The 21,429-nt window shown below is 37.1% G+C and overlaps 1 protein-coding gene across 10 annotated transcripts in view; it reads right to left on the bottom strand.

The window, feature by feature from the left end:
- The window catches only part of LOC106086408 (serine-rich adhesin for platelets), a 378,389-nt gene extending 358,776 nt beyond the window's left edge, over positions 1-19,613 (bottom strand). For 6 of the 10 annotated variants that reach the window (XM_059364029.1, XM_059364028.1, XM_059364025.1 and 3 more), the window contains exon 1: positions 19,507-19,613. The gene's annotated coding sequence lies outside the window, so the exon portion shown is untranslated. The remainder of the gene's footprint in view (positions 1-19,506) is intronic. The other 4 variants (XM_059364030.1, XM_013251086.2, XM_059364027.1 and 1 more) reach the window with 1 other exon arrangement.
- Positions 19,614-21,429: the final 1,816 nt, after the last annotated feature.

The following is a 21,429-nucleotide window of genomic DNA, read 5'->3' on the forward strand; positions in this document are numbered from 1 at the left end:
CTAGGATTTTTATAAAATCGAAGATTTTTATAAAATCGAGGATTTTTATAAAATCTAGGATTTTTATAAAATCTAGGATTTTTATAAAATCTATGATTTTTATAAAATCTAAAATTTTTATAAAATCGAGGATTTTTATAAAATCGAGGATTTTTATTAAATCAAGGATTTTCATAAAATCTAGGATTTTTATAAATCTAGGATTTTTATAAAATCTAGGATTTTTATAAAATCTAGGATTTTTATAAAATCTAGGATTTTTATAAAATCTAGGATTTTTATAACATCAAAATTTTTATAAAATCAAGATTTTTATAAAATCAAGATTTTTATAAAATCTATGATTTTTATAACATCGAGGATTTTTATAAAATCTAAGATTTTTATAAAATTGAGAATTTTTATAAAATCGAGGATTTTTATAAAATCTATGATTTTTATAAAATCTGGGATTTTTATAAAATCTAGGATTTTTATAAAATCTAGGATTTTAATAAAATTCAGAATTTTTATAAAATTCAGGATTCTTATAAAAACCAGAATTTTTATAAAATCCAGGATTTTTTAAATTCCTGGATTTTTATAAAAACCGAATGTTTTTTAAAAATCAAGTATTTTTATAATATCTAGGATTTGTATAAAATCTAGGATTTTTATAAAATCTAGGATTTTTATAAAATCGAGGATTTTTATAAAATCTAGGATTTTTATAAAATCTAGGATTTTTATAAAATCATGGATTTTTATAAAATCTAGGATTTTTATAAAATCTAGGATTTTTATAAAATCTAGGCTTTTTATACAATCTAAGATTTTTTTAAAACCTAGGATTTTTAAAACCTAGGATTTTTAAAACCTAGGATTTTTATAATCTAGGATTTTTAAAATCTAAAATTTTTATAAAATCTAAGATTCCGTTTGTAACACCTCGAAATATTGATTTAGGCCCCCAAAAAGTACATATATTCTTGATCGTCTCAACATCCTGAGTCGATCTAGCCATGTCCGTCCGTCCGTCTGTCTGTCACAGAGACTTTATATTGATGTAGGTCATTGGGGTTCAATCGGTTCAGATTTGGATATAGCTCCCATATAAACCGATCTCCCGATTTGACTTCTTAAGCCCCTGGAAACGGCAATACATACCGTTCCCTTATGACTTGCAACCGGTACAAATCGGTCAAGAACCTGATATAGCTCCCGTATAAACCGATCTCCCGATTTGACTCCCGATGACTTTCAACAACTGTGCCAAGTACGTTCTAAGTCGGTCTCAAAACCAGATATAGCTCCCAGATTTTAGCAGAATCCATGGTGGTGGGTTCCCAAGATTCGGCCCGGCCGAACTTAGCACGATTTTACTTGTTTTTTATACCCACCACCGTAGGATAGGGGGTATATTCTTTAGTCATTCCATTGGCAACACATCGAAATATCAATTTCCGACCCTACAAAGTATATATATTTCGGATCGTCGTAAAATTCTAAGACTATTTAACGATGTCCGTGTGCCTGTCCGTCTGTCCGTCCGTCTGTTGTAGTCACTCTAGAGCCTTCAAAAATTGAGTTATTGAGCTGAAATTAGGCACAGATACGTCTTTTTGATGCACGCTGGTTCAGTTCATGAATGGGCCAAATCGGACCATATTTGGATTTAGCTTTTTCCGATATAGGGTCCAATGGCCATAAAAAAAATTATTTTTCATCCGATTTTGCTGAAATTTGGAACAGTGAGTTATTTTTAACTTCCCTACAACTGACCCAAATATGGTTCAGATCGGACTATAGTTAGATATAGCTACTATATAGACCGATCTCCCGATAAAGGGTCTGAATACCATAAAAGCTTTATTTATTACCCGATTTCGCTGAAATTTGCAACAGTGGGTTATTTTAAACCTCCCGACATCTGACCTAAATATGGATTAGATCGGTCCATATAAAGATATAGATGTCATATAAATCGGTCTCCCGAAAAAGGGCCTAAAGGCCATAAAAGCTGTAGTTATTACCCGATTTCGCCGAAATTTGGAATAGTGCGCAGTTTAAAGCCTCCCAACATCCGACCCAAATATGATACAGATCGGACTATATTTAGACACAGCTGTCATATAGACCGATCTGCCGATAAAGAGTCTTAAGCCCATAAAAGCTTTATTTATTACTCGATTTCCCTGAAATTTTAATCAGTGAGTAGGTTAAGACCTCCCAACATCCGACCTAAATGTGGGTCAGATCGGACTATATTTAGAAATAGCTGCCATATAGACCGATCTGCCGATAAGGGGACTGAAGCCCATAAAAGCTTTATTTATTGTGACGAAATGGGATTTAAATATATACCCGAGGTGGTCGGTATCCAACGTTCGGCCCGGCCGAATTTAATGTCTTTTTATACCCACCACCGAAGGATGGGGGTATTTTTCATTTCATTTTATCATTCCGTTTGCAACACATCGAAATATCCATTTCCCACCCTATAAAGTATATGTATTCTTGATCAGCATAAAAATCTAAGACGATCTAACCATGTCCGTCCGTCTGTTGAAATCACGCTACAGTCTTTAAAAATAGAGATATTGAGCTGAAATTTTGCACAGATTCTTTTTTTTTTGGTTATAAGCAGGTTAAGTTCGAAGATGGGCTAAATCGGACTATATCTTGATATAGCCCCCATATAGACCGATCCGCCGATTTAGGGTCTTAGGCCCATAAAAGCCCCATTTATTATCCGAATTTGCTGAAATTTGGGACAGTGAGTTGCGTTAGGCCCTTCGGCATTCTGACTAAGTTTGACCCAGATCGGTTCTGATTTAGCTATATCTCCCATATAGACCGATCCACCGATGTAGGGTCTTAGGCCCATAAAAGCCACATTTATTATCCGACTTTGCTGAAATTTTGGACAGTGTGCTGTCTTAGGTCAGTCAACATCCTTCTTCAATTTGGTTCAGATCGGTCCAGATTTGGATATAGCTGCCGTATAGACCGATCTCTCGATTTAGGGTCTTGCGCTCATAAAAGACGCATTTATTGTCCGATTTTGTCAAATCAATTTGGTTCAGATCGGTCCAGATTTGGATATAGCTGCCATATAGACCGATCTCTCGATTTAGGGTCTTGCGCTCATAAAAGACGCATTTATTGTCCGATTTTGTCAAAATTTAGGACAGTGAGTTGGTTTGTTGGTTTAGGCCCTTCGACATCCTTCTTCAATTTGGCCCAGATCGGTCCAGATTAGGATATAGCTGCCATATAGACCGATATCTTGATTTAATGTTTTGGGTCCATTTATTGTCCGATGTCGCAGAAATTTGGGACAGTGAGTTAGGTTAAGCCCCTCGGCGTACTTATAAGTTTTTGGTCTAAATCGGATCAAATGTCTAAATAGCTGCTATGGCCCATAAGGTAGCCATTTTTCACCGGATTTTGACGAAACGTGGTTTGCGTATATACCCGAGGTGGTGGGTGTCCAAAGTTCGGCCCGGCCGAACTTAATGCCTTTTTACTTGTTTCTATTGCTGCCATGAATTTGATTGATTTTGCTACTCTCTTCCATTGCTTTGGCACTGCAAACTTTTCCGTTGAAGTGTTATATGGCAATAACATTGTATTGTTTACTTTTCGCGCCCCTTTTTTAATGCGCTTTTCTTGTCCCCCTGTGGTGTATTTGTAGCAATTGTTGCTTAACTGTAGTTGCAATTACTTCAATGCAATCAATGCTTCAAAGAAGGTATTTACTATGAAGTGAAGTGGCTCATTCAGCATTTGCCGTCGATAACAGCTATGGTTCATAGAACTCACACCTAAAAATAGTTGCTCAGAAGGGGCACTTCGAATTTATTATTCCCACAAATATAAATTCTAGGTTGCGCCTTAATTTCGAGATATCTAAAGTTAAATATGGACTGAAATGTCTTGGACATCTCAAATAATCACAAATCAACATGGACTTTATTTAGGAGCCACATTTTATTTGAAGAGCAACACCAGTAAACATTAGCGGATTAACGTATCGCTACTATATCACTAAAAGGTCTAAGTTTTGCACTAAACAGGATCGTGGTTTCATAAATAATCGTTAGGTTAGGCTGATATAGCTGCTATATAAACCGATCATGGATCTTGAGTTCTTGAGCCACTAGAGGGCGCAATTCTCACCCGATTTGGCTGAAATTTAGCAAGAGGTGTTTTATTATGATATCCAACAACTGTGCCAAGTATGGTTCAAATCAGACCCTAACTTGATATAGCGGCTATATAAACCGATCATGGGTCTTGAATTATTGAGCCTATAGAGGGCACAATTCTTATCCGATTGGAATGAAATTTTACACGACATGTTTCGCAATGACTTCCAACAACTGTGCTACGTTAGGTTCAAATCGGTCAATAACCTGATATAGCTGCCATATAAACCGATCATGGGTCTTGACTTCTTGAGCCTCTAGAGGGCGCAATTCTTATCCGATTGGAATGAAATTTAGCATGACGTGTTTCGTTATGAAGTCCAACAACTATGCCAAGTATGGTTCAAATTGGACCATAACCTGATATAGCTGCCATATAAACCGATCTGGGATCTTGACTTCTTGAGCCTCTAGAGGGCGCAATTCTTATCCGATTTGAATGAAATTGTGCACGAAGGATGCTCTTATGACCATCAACATGCGTGTTTATTATAGCCTGAATGGGTCTATAGCCTGATACAGCTCCTATATAAATCGATATCTCTATTTTACTTCTTGAGCCCCCAAGTTGGGCAATCCTTATTCGAATTGGCTGACATTTTAAACAGGTCTCCAACATATAATTTAATTGTGCTCCGAACCGGACCATGCCTTGATATCGCTCTAATAGCAGAGCAAATCTTTTCTTTTATCCTTTTTTTGCCTAAGGAGGGTGAAAAGCCGGGAAAAGAACTCGAAAAATGCGATCCATGGTGAAGGGTATATAAGATTCGGCCTGGCCGAACTTAGCACGTTTTTACTTGTTTTTTTATGATTTTCTGAGAAATATTAAAAATTTTCGATACCATTAAAAAAATTTCAAATTTTCTGTTTTAATATTCATTCGATCAATAAAAGTTGCCCCACACACGTGTGTGTTGTTTGTTTTGGGTTATTTATTTTTTGATTCACATTTCACAAAATGCCAATCGACGTTGTACGTATGCTTGATTATTGTTTTGTTTTTTTTCGATACGATTGTTGTTTCTTCATTTTTCAATAATTCACATTTTTAAAGAGATAGACTACGGCAAAAAAGAAAAAAAAAAAACACCCGCTATAAAACACAAACAAGAATTCAAATGGCATTTAACATAATTTTTAACTTGTCAAAAATTTGTTTTCCTTTCAAAAACGGATTATCTGCTCACAAGGCAATACAACTCATAAATAATGATCGTTTAAGATGGTCGATTTTTTACGATCATAAAAACAAGATTGTCAAATTTGGCAGTCTGAGAGGCGGCGGTGTGAGGGATGCGGATGCGGCAGACAGCAAACAAACAAATCTTACAAAACAAAAGATCATCAAAATCAAAAAATCGTCGTCGTCGTCGCCATTTCAAAAAGAGTTGGTTTTTTGGGTCATTCAGACACCCCCCACCACCATCATTCGGTGATGAGGCTGAGGTTGTTGAAAAGATCATTGATTTCTGTTTCTAATGGATACATTTTTACCATGACAGAAGTTTAGAAGACTACTTAGACTAAACATAATCCGAAAAATCTCCAAGAGCGTTCTTTTTTTCAAAATACAGTAGGAATTTTTCATCCATTATAGGAAATTGGTTGAGTTTTTTTTTATTCATGCTGTGTCACTAAAATTATGGTTTGTGCTTTCGGCCAATAGCTAATGTCAAAGGATTCAACGTTCATGCTACTGCCCCTCAAGTATAACTGCTGATAATAATTTCTTATTTACAAAAACTAATGCAAAAGTGAGGCATCTGAAATGAGGCAGCATCTTTGTTTTCCAAATATCAACGATATCATGGCATCCCTTCTTGAAATTGGAGTCATTTCCATCCTTTGCGGAAACACGGGGTACCCATCAGTACCACGCTTAAAAATGTTTTAAAACCCACGCCTTTTTTTAACTTCACCTAACCGTAACTACAATAGATGAGGTATTGATGGAGGCTTCTATGATTTCAAGAAGTCACATCGCGGTATCGGTTTTTATGTAGCCTATAACTAAAGGGTGATTTTTTTGAGGTTAGGATTTTCATGCATTAGTATTTGACAGATCACGTGGGATTTCAGACATGGTGTCAAAGAGAAAGATGCTCAGTATGCTTTGACATTTCATCATGAATAGACTTACTAACGAGCAACGCATGCAAATCATTGAATTTTATTACCAAAATCAGTGTTCGGTTCGAAATGTGTTCATTCACCGTAACGTTGCGTCCAACAGCATCTTTGAAAAAATACGGTCCAATGATTCCACCAGCGTACAAACCACACCAAACAGTGCATTTTTCGGGATGCATGGGCAGTTCTTGAACGGCTTCTGGTTGCTCTTCACTCCAAATGCGGTAATTTTGCTTATTTACGTAGCCATTCAACCAGAAATGAGCCTCATCGCTGAACGGTGAATGAACACATTTCGAACCGAACACTGATTTTGGTAATAAAATTCAATGATTTGCAAGCGTTGCTCGTTAGTAAGTCTATTCATGATGAAATGTCAAAGCATACTGAGCATCTTTCTCTTTGACACCATGTCTGAAATCCCACGTGATCTGTCAAATACTAATGCATGAAAATCCTAACCTCAAAAAAATCACCCTTTATTTATGCACCTACCGGTGTAGGATTCGTTATGAGTATTGGAGGATACCAGTGTACTTCACTTACCAAATTTTGGCAACCTTCAGTCTGCCACCATGTTTTCTGATTAGACAGTGACCTGTCATGACGGACATAATGACTGAGACGTATGTTCTAGCCAGAGACAGCAAAACAGTAGACCTCTTCAAGTCTAGATTAGGCCACATAGTTTTGGAATGCTCACAGCCCCCTCTTTGCGACCAACTATCATTCGTTGCCCTTCGGGCCTGGCCCTGAAAACTTAGCTTACATGTCGCTGGAGGCATACCCACAGATTCCAGTGTCCCTTGGAGTGTGTAAGGTAGTTCCTAGTCTCGCAAGCTCATCCGCTTTACAATTCTCTGGGATATCTCTGTGGCCCGGCACCCTGAACAGGTGAATTTTGAACTGTTCAGCCATCTCGTTAAGAGATCTGCGACAATCAAGGGTGGTTTTTTTGTTCTCCAGGGGTTTAATGGCTGCCTAGCTGTCTAAGAAGATATTTATGCCCATCGTCGTTAAAACATTATATCTTAGCCATTCCATCACTTCCTTATTTGCAAGGATCTCTGCTTGATACACACTGCAGTGGTTGGATAATCTTTTCGATATGACCAGTTCTAGATCTTTAGATTACACCCCAAAGCCCACCTGGTCGTTTAGTTTGACACCATCCGCATAAAAGTCTATGTAACTTCTATTACCAGGGTTATCGTAGTTCCAGTCGGTTCTTTTAGAAATAGTGGTACAGTATTTTTTATCAAAAAGCGGCTCAGGTAGGGTGTAAATCCCCACTGCCTGGAACATCGTATATTGTATCAAGGATAGCACAGTGTCCGTAGCCGCCACATGACAGGCTCCCTTAACCTCATGGCAGTGGTCGCTGCAATTTGGGTAGTCTAGAGGCATAAGATGTATTGGGTTGCCCAAAAAGTAATTGCGGATTTTTTAAAAGAAAGTAAATGCATTTTTAATGAAACATAGAATGAACTTTAATCAAATATACTTTTTTTTACACTTTTTTTCTAAAGCAGGCAAGTTGTGAAAAAATTTGTCAACGCCGACTATATGAAAAATCCGCAATTACTTTTTGGGCAACCCAATAGCATTTAATTCAGTGCATCAGATGATTTTGTCCTCAGTGCGGCTGCACAAACAAGCCTTCCTTTGGTTCCGTTTAAGTATTGAGCAGTAGGTGCAATTTTGAAGTGCCGTCCACCAGACCACAACACCATATAGCATTATAGGTCTCACAACTACACTATGTACCCAATGCATGACACTAATTTCCCAACTTTTGCCGATGGCTCTCTTGCAGGTGTATAGGGCAAGAGTTGCCCTTCATGCCCTTTCCAAAATGTTGGATTTGAAGTTCAAGTGCCGTCCACCAGACCACAACACCATATAGCATTATAGGTCTGACAACTGTAGTATACACCCAATGCATGACAGGCGCTCTAATCCCCCAACTTTTGCCAATGGCTCTCTTGCAGGTGTATAGGGCAAGAGTTGCTCTGTATGCCCTTTCCAAAATGTTGGATTTGAAGTTCAAGTGCCGTCCACCAGACCACAACACCATATAACATTATAGGTCTCACAACTGCACTATATACCCAGTGCAAGACACGCGCTCTAATCCCCCAACTTTTGCCAATGGCTTTCTTGCAGGTGTATAGGGCAAGAGTTGCCCTTCATGCCCTTTCCAAAATGTTGGATTTAAAGTTCAAGTGCCGTCCACCAGACCACAACACCATATAGCATTATAGGTCTGACAACTGTAGTATACACCCAATGCATGACAGGCGCTCTAATCCCCCAACTTTTGCCAATGGCTCTCTTGCAGGTGTATAGGGCAAGAGTGGCCTTTCTTGCCCTTTCCAAAATGTTGGATTTGAAGTTCAATTTCCTCTCCAGCAAGACACCTAGGTATTTTGAGCTTTCTGTAAATGGAACATTCTCTCCACCCAGGGAGACAGTTGCCACTGTAGGCAACTTGTATCTCCTGCTGAAAAGAACTAATTCTGTGTTTCAAGGATTTATACCTAGACCACTCTCGGTAGCTCACTTAGCTGTTGCACGTAAAGTTTTCTGAAGTATATCTCTTAGAGTGGTGGGAAACTTTTCCTTAACCATAATTGCCATGTTATCACCATACGCGACCACTTTTACACCTTTTTTCCAGATTCATTAGTATAATGTTAATGGCTATATTCCCAAGTAGAGGAGACAGTATACCTCCTTGTGGCGTTCCTTTGCTGACCCATCTTTTTAGATCCACAGATCCGGAGCCTGCCGTAATGCATCTTTTAGTAAGTAAGTTATTAATAAACTCTCTTACGGTAGAGTTGATGACTAGAAACTCCAATTCCTTCATGATTGACATCGGTTTTACATTACTGAAAGCACCTTCAAGAAATGCTACCATTTTATATTCCTTGACAGCGAGAGAACCCTCTATGGGGCCGACTTGAGGTCGTGAAGGGCTGTTTCAGTGGATTTGCCTTTACTATATGCATGCTGTTGCCAAGACAGACGATCTCCAGGGTTCGTTGCCCTGGGATATGTTTCTATCAACCTCTCAAGAGTCTTCAGCATAAAGGATGACAGATTAATAGGACGAAAATCTTTCGCCTTCGTAGGGTAGGGTTTTCCTGCTTTTAGAATGAAAATGACCTTCGTGTCCCTCCATCCCATAGGTATATATGACATTCTGATACAAGCAGAGTATCCTGGTAGACTGGTACCCTAAGCCAGGGTACCAGTCTACCAGACACAGCTTGTAATTCAACCGGTGATATATCATCAGGGCCTGGCGACCTAAGGGAGGAATGAAAACTTCTTATCGCCCAAAGGATTTTCGGCTCAGACACAATTTCCCCTTATAACCTTCGACGAATGCATACCAGTGATTTCTTCTTTAGAGAGGTCCTACGATTTTGACTTCTTAAGCTGCTAGAACCTCAAGTATTATTCAACACTAATATTAAATCTCTTGCAGATGAAAATTGGATCCCGTCTAGTTTAATCTATTAATGTAATTTTTATACCCATGCCAGGTTAGTAAACCCTTCATCCTATGGTTGAAGGGTTTTCTAACCTAGTCATTCCATTTGTAATACTTCGGAATATTGATCTGCAACCCCATAAAGTGTACACATATTTTTATACCCTCCACCATAAGATGGGGGGTATACTAATTTCGTCATTCTGTTGGTAATTACTCGAAATATTCGTCTAAGACCCCATAAAGTATATATATTCTTGATCGTTGCGACATTTTATGTCGATCTAGCCATGTCCGTCCGTCTGTCTGTCGAAAGCACGCTAACTTCCAAAGGAGTAAAGCTAGCCGCTTGCCCAAATACTTCTTATTAGTGTAGGTCGGTTGGTATTGTAAATGGGCCATATCGTTCCATGTTTTGATATAGCTGTCATATAAACCGATCTTGGGTCTTGACTTCTTGAGCCTCTAGAGGGCGCAATTCTTATCCGATTTGAATGAATTTTGGCACGACGTGTTTTGCTATGATATCCAACAACTGTGCCAAGTATGGTTCAAATCGGTCCACAACCTGATATAGCTGCCATATAAACCGATCATGGGTCTTGACTTCTAGAGCCTCTACAGTGCGCAATTCTTATCCTATTAGAATGAAATTTCGCACGACGTGTTTTGCCACGATATCCAACAACTATGCCAAGTATGGTTCAAATCGGTCCATAACCTGATATAGCTGCCATATAAACCGATCATGGGTCTTGACTTCTAGAGCCTCTAGAGTGCGCAATTCTTATCCGATTGGAATGAAATTTCGCACGACGTGTTTTGTCATGATATCCAACAACTATGCCAAGAGTGGTTCAAATCGGTCTACAACCTGATATAGCTGTCATATAATCTGATCTTGGGTCTTGACTTCTTGAGCCTCTAGAGAGCGCAATTCTTATCCGATTTGAATGAATTTTGGCACGACGTGTTTTGTTATGATATCCAACAACTGTGCCAAGTATGGTTCAAATCGGTTCATAACCTGATATAGCTGTCATATAAACCGATCTGGGATCTTGACTTCTTGAGCCTCTAGAGGTCGCAATTATTATCCGATTTGCCTGAAATTTTGTACGACGGATTTTCACATGACCATCAACATACGTGTTTATTATGGTCTGAATCGGTCTATAGCCGATACAGCTCCCATATAAATCGATCTCTCTATTTTACTTCCTGAGCCCCCAAAGGGCACAATTCTTATTCGAATTGGCTGACATTTTACACAGGTCTCCAACATATAATTTAATTGTGGTCCAAACCGGACATATCTTGATATCGCTCTAATAGGAGAGCAAATCGTTTCTTATATCCCGTTTTGCCTAAGAAGAGATGCCGGAAAAAAAAACTCGACAAATGCGATCCATGGTGGAGGGTATATAAGATTCGGCCCGGCCGAACTTAGCACGCTTTTACTTGTTAACTACAACTTACCAGTTTGTTGTGATGATAAAATCCACAAAAATAAATCCTTTTGTCTTCTCGCAGCTTATGAACGTGTCATGACCAACTTGCAAGTTTACATGTGTTTTCAAGACACTTTTTAGAATTGCTGGTTTTTGAATTTCTTTTTGTTTTTCTTTGTTAATATTTTTCTTGAATTCACTGTTTTTTGGTTCACTTTTTCTTTTGTATATCAAACGACATTGATTTCAGCACTTTATTATTATTGATTTCATTTCACTTTAAATCAATTCATATATGATTTTTTTCTAAATTATTTTTATTACGATTTGTTTTTTTTTTTTTCATTCGTTCCGTTTATCATGGAGCTTCAAAAATTTCATTTCATGATCGCGGCTAATCTTTTGTTAACTAATTTTTTATTATCGAGAAATTTATTCATAAGAAGAAGCAGAAGAAAAAAAAACGTTACGTTAAAAAAATGAAAAAAAGACAATAAAATGCTAACAAAAAAAAATTTTTTTTTTTTTTGGATACACTTTTGATTGGTCGAATTTGTTTTCGACGCGTTTTTGTTGTTGTCATTGTGGTCTCTGAGATATGCTGCACACACAAAACGGGGCTAACCCATAATAATGGCAATAATAGAGATAATAAAAGAAACAAGCCATCAAAGAATATTTTATGCTAATCCCCCCCTAAAGCAGTGGTTTTCGAACAGCAAGAAGTAGGAAGAGATGGAGCAGGCGAATCAATAATATTTTATGGCCAAATATGAATAGAAAAAGCCAAAAAAAAAAATCCAATAAAAAAATAAAATATCCGATCATCAGCTCTGACAGAGTGAGTGGAGTGAGTGTATGGTGGTGGTGCTACGAATTTGATCAGAAAGCCATCAAAGAAAGGCATTGAGGTTGATAATCGTTTTGATTAGATCGCAACTTTGTGAATTAAATGTTGGCCCAGTGAGTGAGTGAGTGAGTGACTGGGGTGGTGTTGGAGCCAGGGCGGCGTCGGCGCAACTTGATTCGAGTAACAGACAACAAATGTTTAAATTATGCTAATTTAGCGGCTAAACTTCTTAATACGTTTCAGTTGAATTTTTTTGGTTAAATCGTAACAAATTTTGTTGTTGTTTTAGTTTTTTTTTTTTATTTATATCCACTTTTGTGTGTTTGAGGTTGTTTTTATCTTTTTGGTATTTTTAGGTAAGGGGGACCTCCAATATACAAATTTGTGACTTTTGTTTGTTTTGTTGTGGGGCAAAGGAGGAGGAGATTTGTTGTCACCATGTGATTCATGTGACGTTTTGTTTGTTTGATATTTATTTTTTTTTTTTCTTAAAGAAATTTTCAAATTTGTTTTTTTTTTTAATTTTTTTAATTTTGTTGATGCTGCCGATATGTGTGTCGCCTCAAGGGAAGATTTTTTAATCCCTAGATTTTGTTTAAAACTTAATCTCTTTAATTTTTTTTTTATTTCTGCTCTTTGTATTTTCATTTTAAACATCTTAAGCTATCATAAAATGCACGCTTTGATTACGAAAATGTTTTCGGATTTCTTTTTTGTATTAATCTGCTGGTTGTCATTGTTGTGTTTTTGTTTTTTAGTGGGGGAGATTTTTGAAATATTTAATGCTAAATTTTTTTTACTCATTATGCTATTGTTATTTATAAGTTTTTATATTTTTTAAATTGCCACTTTTTTAATATTGTTTATGGTATATTGCTTTATTTTTATTATTTATACATATTTAAAAAAAAATATTTAAATTTCCTATTGTACAAATTTTGGTTAAAAGTCAAATCTCAATGTTATTTTCTATGGCAAGCTAATTTGGTTGACATTTTCCATGCAAATGTGATTTTGACGAAATTTTTTATGAAATTAAATTATCGTCTCTTCATTTTGACTACCAGAGAAAGACTGATTGCACTTTTTTTTCGGTCTTAAAATCTTATTGAGATTCCAGGATATTGTCCGGCTTTAGACCATTGTTTAATGATTTTTATGGGTCCAAAACCGTACATCGAGAGATCGTCTATATGTCAGCTATATCCAAATCTGGACCGATCTATGCCATATTGCAGAAGTATGTTGAGGGGCTCAACTTAACTCACTGTTCCAAATTTCAGCAAAATCGGATAATAAATGTGGCTTCAATGGGCCTAAGACCCTAAATCGACGGATCGGTCTATATGGCAGCTATAGCCAAATCTGGACCGATCTGGGCCAAATTGCAGAAAGATGTCGACTGGCCTAACACATCTCACTGTCCCAAATTTCAGCAAAATCGGATAAAAGATGTGGCTTCAATGGGCATAAGACCCTAAATTGACGGATCGGTCTATATGGCAGCTATAGCCAAATCTGGACCGATCTGGGTCAAATTGAACAAGGACGTCGACTGGCCTAACACAACTCGCTGTCCCAAATTTCAGCAAAATCGGATAAAAGATGTGGCTTCAATGGGCCTAAGACCCTAAATCGACGGATCGGTCTATATGGCAGCTATAGCCAAATCTGGAGCGATCTGGGCCAAATTGAACAAGGATGTCGACTGGCCTAACACAACTCACTGTTACAAATTTGAGCAAAATCGTATAATAGATGTGGCTTTTATGGGCCTAAGACCTAAACTCGTCGGATTGGTCTATATGGGGGCTATATCAAGATATAGTCCGATATCACCCATTTTCGAACTTAACCTGCTCTTGGAGGAAAAAAAATGTGCGCAAAGTTTCTGCTCAATATCTCTACTTTTCAAAGACTGTAGCGTGATTTCAACAAACAGACGGACATGGCTAGATCGTCTTAGATTTTTACCCTGATCAAGAATTTATCTACTTTGAAGGGTCGGAAATGGATATTTCGATGTGTTGCATAAGGAATGACAAAATGAATATACCCCCATCCTTCGGTGGTGGGTATAACTGGATATACAGTGAAAATGTCGTCAAAATTAGATTCGTATAGAATTTTTTCTCGATATTAGATTTTCATAAAAAAAATTTGCGAAATGTTTGTTTTGAGATTCCATTGCAGGATATTGTCCGGCTTTAGACCATTGTATAGAATATGAAAGCCTTAATTCTATTCAAACAGTAGTATAGCAAAAAACATTTAAAAGTCAGCAAAAGTGTGGTGTTGCTAGAAGCATTTCACTGGCTATTCGTATCGCGATTTGAATTTCGACCATCAAATGTCATCAGCGGACATCAACATTTGACATCGTCCTTAAATCACCTTAAATAACTCTTTATTTAAAACAAATTATCCTTTTTGTCACGTTTTTTGTCTGTTGGGGCGAAGATCATTGTAATGTCACAATTTTTGTTTGTTTCTCTTTCGAGGCGAGCTCAGTGATCGTAGACGCAAATGGAAAAGGAAAGCCAAAGATAGCAACACACCAACCAACCACTATAGGACGCGTTTCGTCTTTGGTTAGAAGACTTTTCAACCATATTAGGCCGTGCGTTGGTATGTTGTATTTGAATCGTATTAAATGCGCAAAACGCCTCTATTATACAATTACCAGATTAACCATGCTCGACAACCCTGTCTATTAGCTGTACTTTATCCCAAATCATGTGTTTTTGTGTAATGACAGACTTTTTTTCTGCGTACACATGATTCTGTGCATCTGTTGGATGTTGTATTGATGAATTCGAACGCTAGACAACGGCAACGATTTTCTACGAAAATCTAAAGTCTATGTATAAACTTTTTCAATGAATTTTGCTATAAAAATAAAATGTTGACATTATGTTCTACGAAATTGGAAGCCAACAGGTTAGCATGTCCAACTTTGACGCTGAACACCAGGGTTTGAATCTTGGTGGGATCATCAGAAATAAAATTTTCAGCCACGGGTTTCCCCTCTTAATGCTGCCAACTGTTCGACGGGGCCGAATCTTTTACACCCTCGACCATGGATCGCATTTGTCGATTCTTTGCGCGGTATCTCTTTTTAGGCAAACAAAGAATAATGGATTAGAATTGTTGTGCTATTGGAGTTATTTCAAGTTATAGTCCGATTGAAGTCCGGTTAAAGACCATTGTAGAAGTTATTGTGTCATATTTTAGTCCATTCGAATAAGAATTGCACCTTGTAGGAGCTCAAGAAGCATAATCGGGAGATCGGTTTATTATGATGATCCCACCAAGATTTGTACGGAAACTGTATCAGGCTATTAATCGATTCAGACCATAATGGACACATATATGGAAGGTCATGGGAAAAGCCGTTGTACAAAATTTCAGCCAAATTGGATAAGAATTGCGTCCTCTAGAAGTTTAAGAAGTCAAGATCCCAGCTCGGTTTATATGACAGCTATAACAAGTTATGTACCGATTTGAACCATATTTGGCGCAGTTGTTGGAAGTCATAACAAAACACTTCATGCAAAATTTCAGCCAAATCGGATGAGAATTGCGTCCTTTAGAGGTCTAAAAAGTCAAGATCCCAGATATGCCAGCAATTTTAGGTTATATACCGATTTGAATCATACTGAGAGTATTTGTCGGAAGTCAGCTATATCAAGTTATGGACTTAGCACAGTTGGAAGTTATAACAAAACACTTCATGCAAAATTTCAATCATATAAGAATTGCGCCCTCTAAGTGACTCAAGAAGTCAAGATTCAAGATCGATTTATATGGCAGCTATATCAGGTTATATACCGATTTGAATCATACTAAGCAAAGTTGTTGAAAGTCATAACAAAACACTTCATGCAGAATTTTAGCCAAATTGAATGAGAATTGCGCCCTCTAGTGGCTCAAGAAGTAAAGTTCCAAGATCGGTTTATATGACCGCTATATCAGGTTATGGACCGATTTGAACAATACATAGCACAGTCGTTGGAAATCTTAACTAACACTTCATGCAAAATTTCAGCAAAATCGGATAAGAATTTCGCTCACTCACGGTTTATATGGCAGCTATATCAGGCTATAAACCGATTTAGGCCTTACTTGGCGCAGTTGTCGGAAACCATAACAAAACACTTCGTGCAAACTTTGAAGCAAATCGGAAAAGAATTGCGCCCTCTAGAAGCTTAAGAAGTCATGACCCAAGATTTTGGGTACCTACCACCATGGATTCCGGTAAATATGCACTCTTATCAACTGGAGTTTGTATTTGAATTATTTTGGTCTCAAGAAGTCATACCGAGATACTGGGCCTATATCACCATATTGAGCGATTTGGATAAAATAGGCATCGATGTTGGAAGTCATATCTCAAGTCCATGATCCAAATTTCAGCCAAATTGGATGTAAATTGAGGTTTTTAGAGGTTCAAGAAGTCAAGACTGGGGATCGGTTTATTTGGGGGCTATATCTGTTTATAGACTGATTCGGATTATACTTGGCATGGTGGTTGGGATTCATAATACAAGTCGTTGTTCCAAAATTCAGCCAAACCGAACGAAAATTGAGGCTTCTAAGGGCTCAAGAATTCAAATCCAGGGATTGGGGATTTATATGGGGCTATATCTGTGTAAAAACCGATTCGGTCTTTACCAAATTTTGGTCCGGTTCCAAATTTCAGCCAAATCGGATGAAAATTGTGGCTTCTAAGGGCTCAAGAAGTCAAACCGGGTGATCAGTTTATATGGGGGCTATATCCAAATCTGAACCGATACGGCCCATTTGCCATCCCCAACGGCCTACATCAATGAGAAGTATCTGAACAAAATTTCAAGCGGCTGCTATCGTGATTTCGACAGACAGACGGACATGGCTAGATCTTGTATAGATCATATTTCATTCAGTTCCCAAGATCTCTTATACAAGACACAGTTTCAACGAAGTCGGTCATCAAATCGGCTTTTTATTCGATTAAGATCCTAAATTTGAATATAGTTTTATATGGCAGATATATATAAATATAATCTGATCTGTAACATATGCTGGTCCGATGAGGGAGGCTTAATACAAGTCACTGCAAAAAATTCCAACGAAATCGGATAATAAATGCAGCTTTTATGGGCTTAAGACACTTAATCGACAGATCGCTCTATATGGCAGCTATATCTGAATCAAGACCGATTTGAACCAAATATGAGTCGGATATCGGGAGTCTTTAATCAACTCACCATTTCAAAATACAGCGAAATCGGACAATAATTGCTACCTTTATGGCCTTAAGACCCTAAATCGGCAGACCGGTCTATACAGCAGCTATATCTTAAAATGGCTGAAGGATTAAAACAACTCACTGTTTCAAGTTTCAGCAAAATCAGGTTATAAATGCAGCTTTTATGATCTCAAGGCTCTTAATCGGCAGTTCGCTCTATACGGCAGCTATGTCTGAATATATAACGATCTGAACCATATTTAAGCCGGATATCGGGAGGTTTTAATGAACTTACTGTTTCAAATTTCAGCGAAATTTGACAAAAACTGCAACTTTTACGGGCTTAAGACCTTAAATCTACTGATCAGTATATATGACAGCTATATCTATATGTAGCCCGATTTGGCTCATTCAAGAACTTAACCTGCATATAGAAGAAATACGAGTCTCTGCAAAATTTCAACTCAATATCTCAATTTTTAAAGACTGTAGAGTGATTACAACTGACGGACACACCGACGTACAGAGGGACATTGTTAAATCGTCTTAGAATTTTACGACGATCAGAAATATCTGTACTTTGTAGGGTCGGAAATGGATATTTCGATGTGTTCCTTTGGTGGTGGGTATAAAAATCTATTTTTGCGGATTGGTCTGACTCTATTTATAGGCTATACCACTACTGTGGTACGGGTTATTATAACTTAGTGCATTTGTATGTAACACCCAGAACAAAGAAAGATAGACCCATTGATAAGTATACCGATCGACTCAGAATCACTTTCTAATTCAATTTAGCTATGTCCGTCTGTGTCCATCTATCCATGTTAATTTGTGTACAAACTTCAGTTTGCAATTTTCATCCGATCGTCTTCAAATTTGGTACAGGCATGTTCTTCGGCCTAGAGACGGAGCCTATTGAAATTGGAAAAAATCGGTTCAGATTTGCATATAGCTCTCATATATATGTTTTGTCCGATTTGCAGTAATAATGCAATAAAAGGGTCATTTGTTGACCGATTCTCTTGAAATTTGTTAGGAAGGATTTTCTGTTGACTGTCGACATTACAGTTAAATTTTATAAAAATCGGTTCAGATTTACATATAGCTCTCATATATATGTTTGTCCGATTTGCAGTAATACTGCAATAAAATGGTCATTTGTTAAACGATTCTCTCGAAATTTGGCAGGAAGGATTTTCTTATGACTCCCGACATTACAGATGAATTTTATAGAAATCGGTTCAGATTTGGATATAGCTCCCATATATATGTTTGTCCGATTTGCAGTAATACTGCAATAAAATTGTCATTTGTTAACCGATTCTCTTGAAATTTGGCAGGAAAGATTTTCTTATGACTCCCGACATTACAGGTGAATTTCATAGAAATCGGTTCAGATTTGGATATAGCTCCGATATATATGTCCGTCAGATTTGCAGTAATAATGCAATAAAATTGTCATTTGTTAACCGATTCTCTTGAAATTTTTGTTAGGAAGGGTTTTCTCTTGACTCTCAACCATATTGGTTATGTCATGGAAATCGGTTCAAACTAAGATATAGCTCTCATATATGTATATCGCCCGACTTGCACTTCTAGAGCCACTGTAAGCGCATTTATTAACCAATCTTCCCAAAATGTTGTACAACGCTTTCCTCGACAACATCCACAATGTCTATAAAGTTTGCTCGAAATCGGTTCAGATTTAGATATAGCTGCCATATATGTATATCGCCCGATTTTCACTTCTAGAGCCTTTGCAATAGCATTTTTTGACCAATCTTGGCAAAATTTTACACAACGCTTTTCTCAACCACATTATCTGATAAGTTTGTTCGAAATCGGTTTAGAATTAGATATAGCTTCCATATATATGTTCGTCAAATTTTGGATAATTTGTAATAATGTTGTCATTTGTGAACCGTAGTTATTACAGTTTGAACAAATTTGCTCGAAATGTGATACGGATTGTTTAACAACCCATCTGAAAACATCCGGCGAGATCCATCAAAATTGTTTCAGAATTAGACAGAGCTCCTACTTTGTACGTATAGGGTAGGTGTAGAGTATGCTAAAGTCGGCAACGTCCGATTTTTGCCTTTCCTTGGCTGTGATTATAGAAAACTTTTATAATCTGTACCACTTACAAGATTTAACTTTCCATCGCTGTTGAGGAAACTGATTTTAGCACGGCAGATAACCTTATCCATAGTTAGTTTTTGTTCATAACAATCGATCTTTTTTTCATTTTTTTATTATTCTTTAATAAATTATGTTTTTTTTTTTTTTTTGCTTTAATTTTTCATTAAAATTATATTTTAATTTTGAATGAATTAAATTCTGTACAAATAGTTGTTTGAGTTCTTTTCATGATTTTTTTATTTGTAATAATAATAAATTTTTAAATCTTTTGTAGTAATATTTTAATTTAATTTTTCAGCGTAGTTTTAAATAATTGTAAGTTTTTAAGTTTGCAGATTCACTATAGGTATTCATAAAATATTTAATTTTGTTTGTAATTTTTTATTCCTTTTCTTATTTGGCTTTAGTATATTTGATAATCCTTTGTCGCATGTTTTTTTTTTTGTTATATCATTTTTATCGTTTTCTTTTATTAAAACATTTTCTTTTTAATATTTTTTTAAAAATTTTTTTATGAACTTTAATTGTTGTTTTTTTTTTTAACTTTTTCACTTGTCTCACTTGTAAATAATTCCTTGGTTTTTTTGTTTAATTTTTATTCCTCAAGCACTTAAATATTTTGTTTGTTTTCCATTTAGGCTATTTTGAGTGAACATTTAAGATTTTTATCGCTTTTGATTTATTTGTGCTTTTAATTAATTGCTTAATTAAATGCCGTCGGCATTTGTTAAGCGTCGGCGGCGTCTGCATCAACAATTTAAATGGTGTGGCTACCGTCGTTAGCAGCACGATGTGCGAACACAATCACAAATGACGACAACATCGACATCGCCAACGATAACGACAAGAATGCTTATTTAGTGTTTTTTGTTGTTGTGGTTGTTGTTTAGGTGTTTTGATTTAAAAACGGCAATTGTTTTTTAATTTTTTCCCCATTTCTATATGAATTTTTTTCTGTCGTCTTGTTTTACATTTGATCGCGCCAAGAGCTCATAATCGTAATAATCACCATCATCACATAACCGAGGCGAGTAAACAAAAGCACACACACACACAAACGCACATGCACATTAAATGCCGATAATAATAATAATGACACTATAGCGATGACGAGCAATGAATGGTGTTGGGGCTCTATTACACTCGCCACTCACGCTTTACATTCATGCGAAAACAAAAGAATTACTCCTAATTGCCGCTGCTGCTGCTAAAGATTACGAGTTGAGCAGTGACATGTTGCTGCAGCCAACAATGCTGCCAAACATTCTCACTCTACTACACCGCCGCCGCCGTTGCCATACACACTCACATTCACTCACTCTCTTCAAACAAAAACAAATCATAACAACAAGAATGAAACACAAATTAAGGAAATTACGCGTCTTGCACACTATGCCGACGAGACAATGATGAGGTCCGAATATCACGTTAAAGTTAAAATGAGAGTTTCTAGGGGGGTTGGGTGGGTGGTTGTGTTATCACACAACATTGCCTGTCGCCTTGCTAATACAATAATCTTCAATCTCCTGCGACTGATGATGATGTTGATGGCGCGGCAACAATAAACGACAACCGACAAACGTTTAACTAACTGAACTGTTGTGTTTGAATGGGCACTATGACTGACTAAGTGACTCCAAATGCGACAATGATGGGGAGCACCGCACACAAGCTCACTCACATCCCCACACACACACACGACGAGACGGACGGACGGACGGACGACACGACTACGTTCTGCAGCACTGAGAAGGAGGCGCACTCACACTTACACTCATGTCGCTCAATCATTCACTCTGGTATTTCTGCACTCTCCTAGTGAATTTCGTATTTTTTTGTTTTTGTTATTTTGTTCGGCCCCGTCTAAACGAAAACGACTCACAGTGCTGTGTGTGGTGTTTTTCTTTTTTATTCGCTTGTGTTGTTAT

The sequence above is a fragment of the Stomoxys calcitrans genome, chromosome 2, assembly GCF_963082655.1.
Source record: "Stomoxys calcitrans chromosome 2, idStoCalc2.1, whole genome shotgun sequence".
Lineage (NCBI taxonomy): Eukaryota > Metazoa > Arthropoda > Insecta > Diptera > Muscidae > Stomoxys > Stomoxys calcitrans.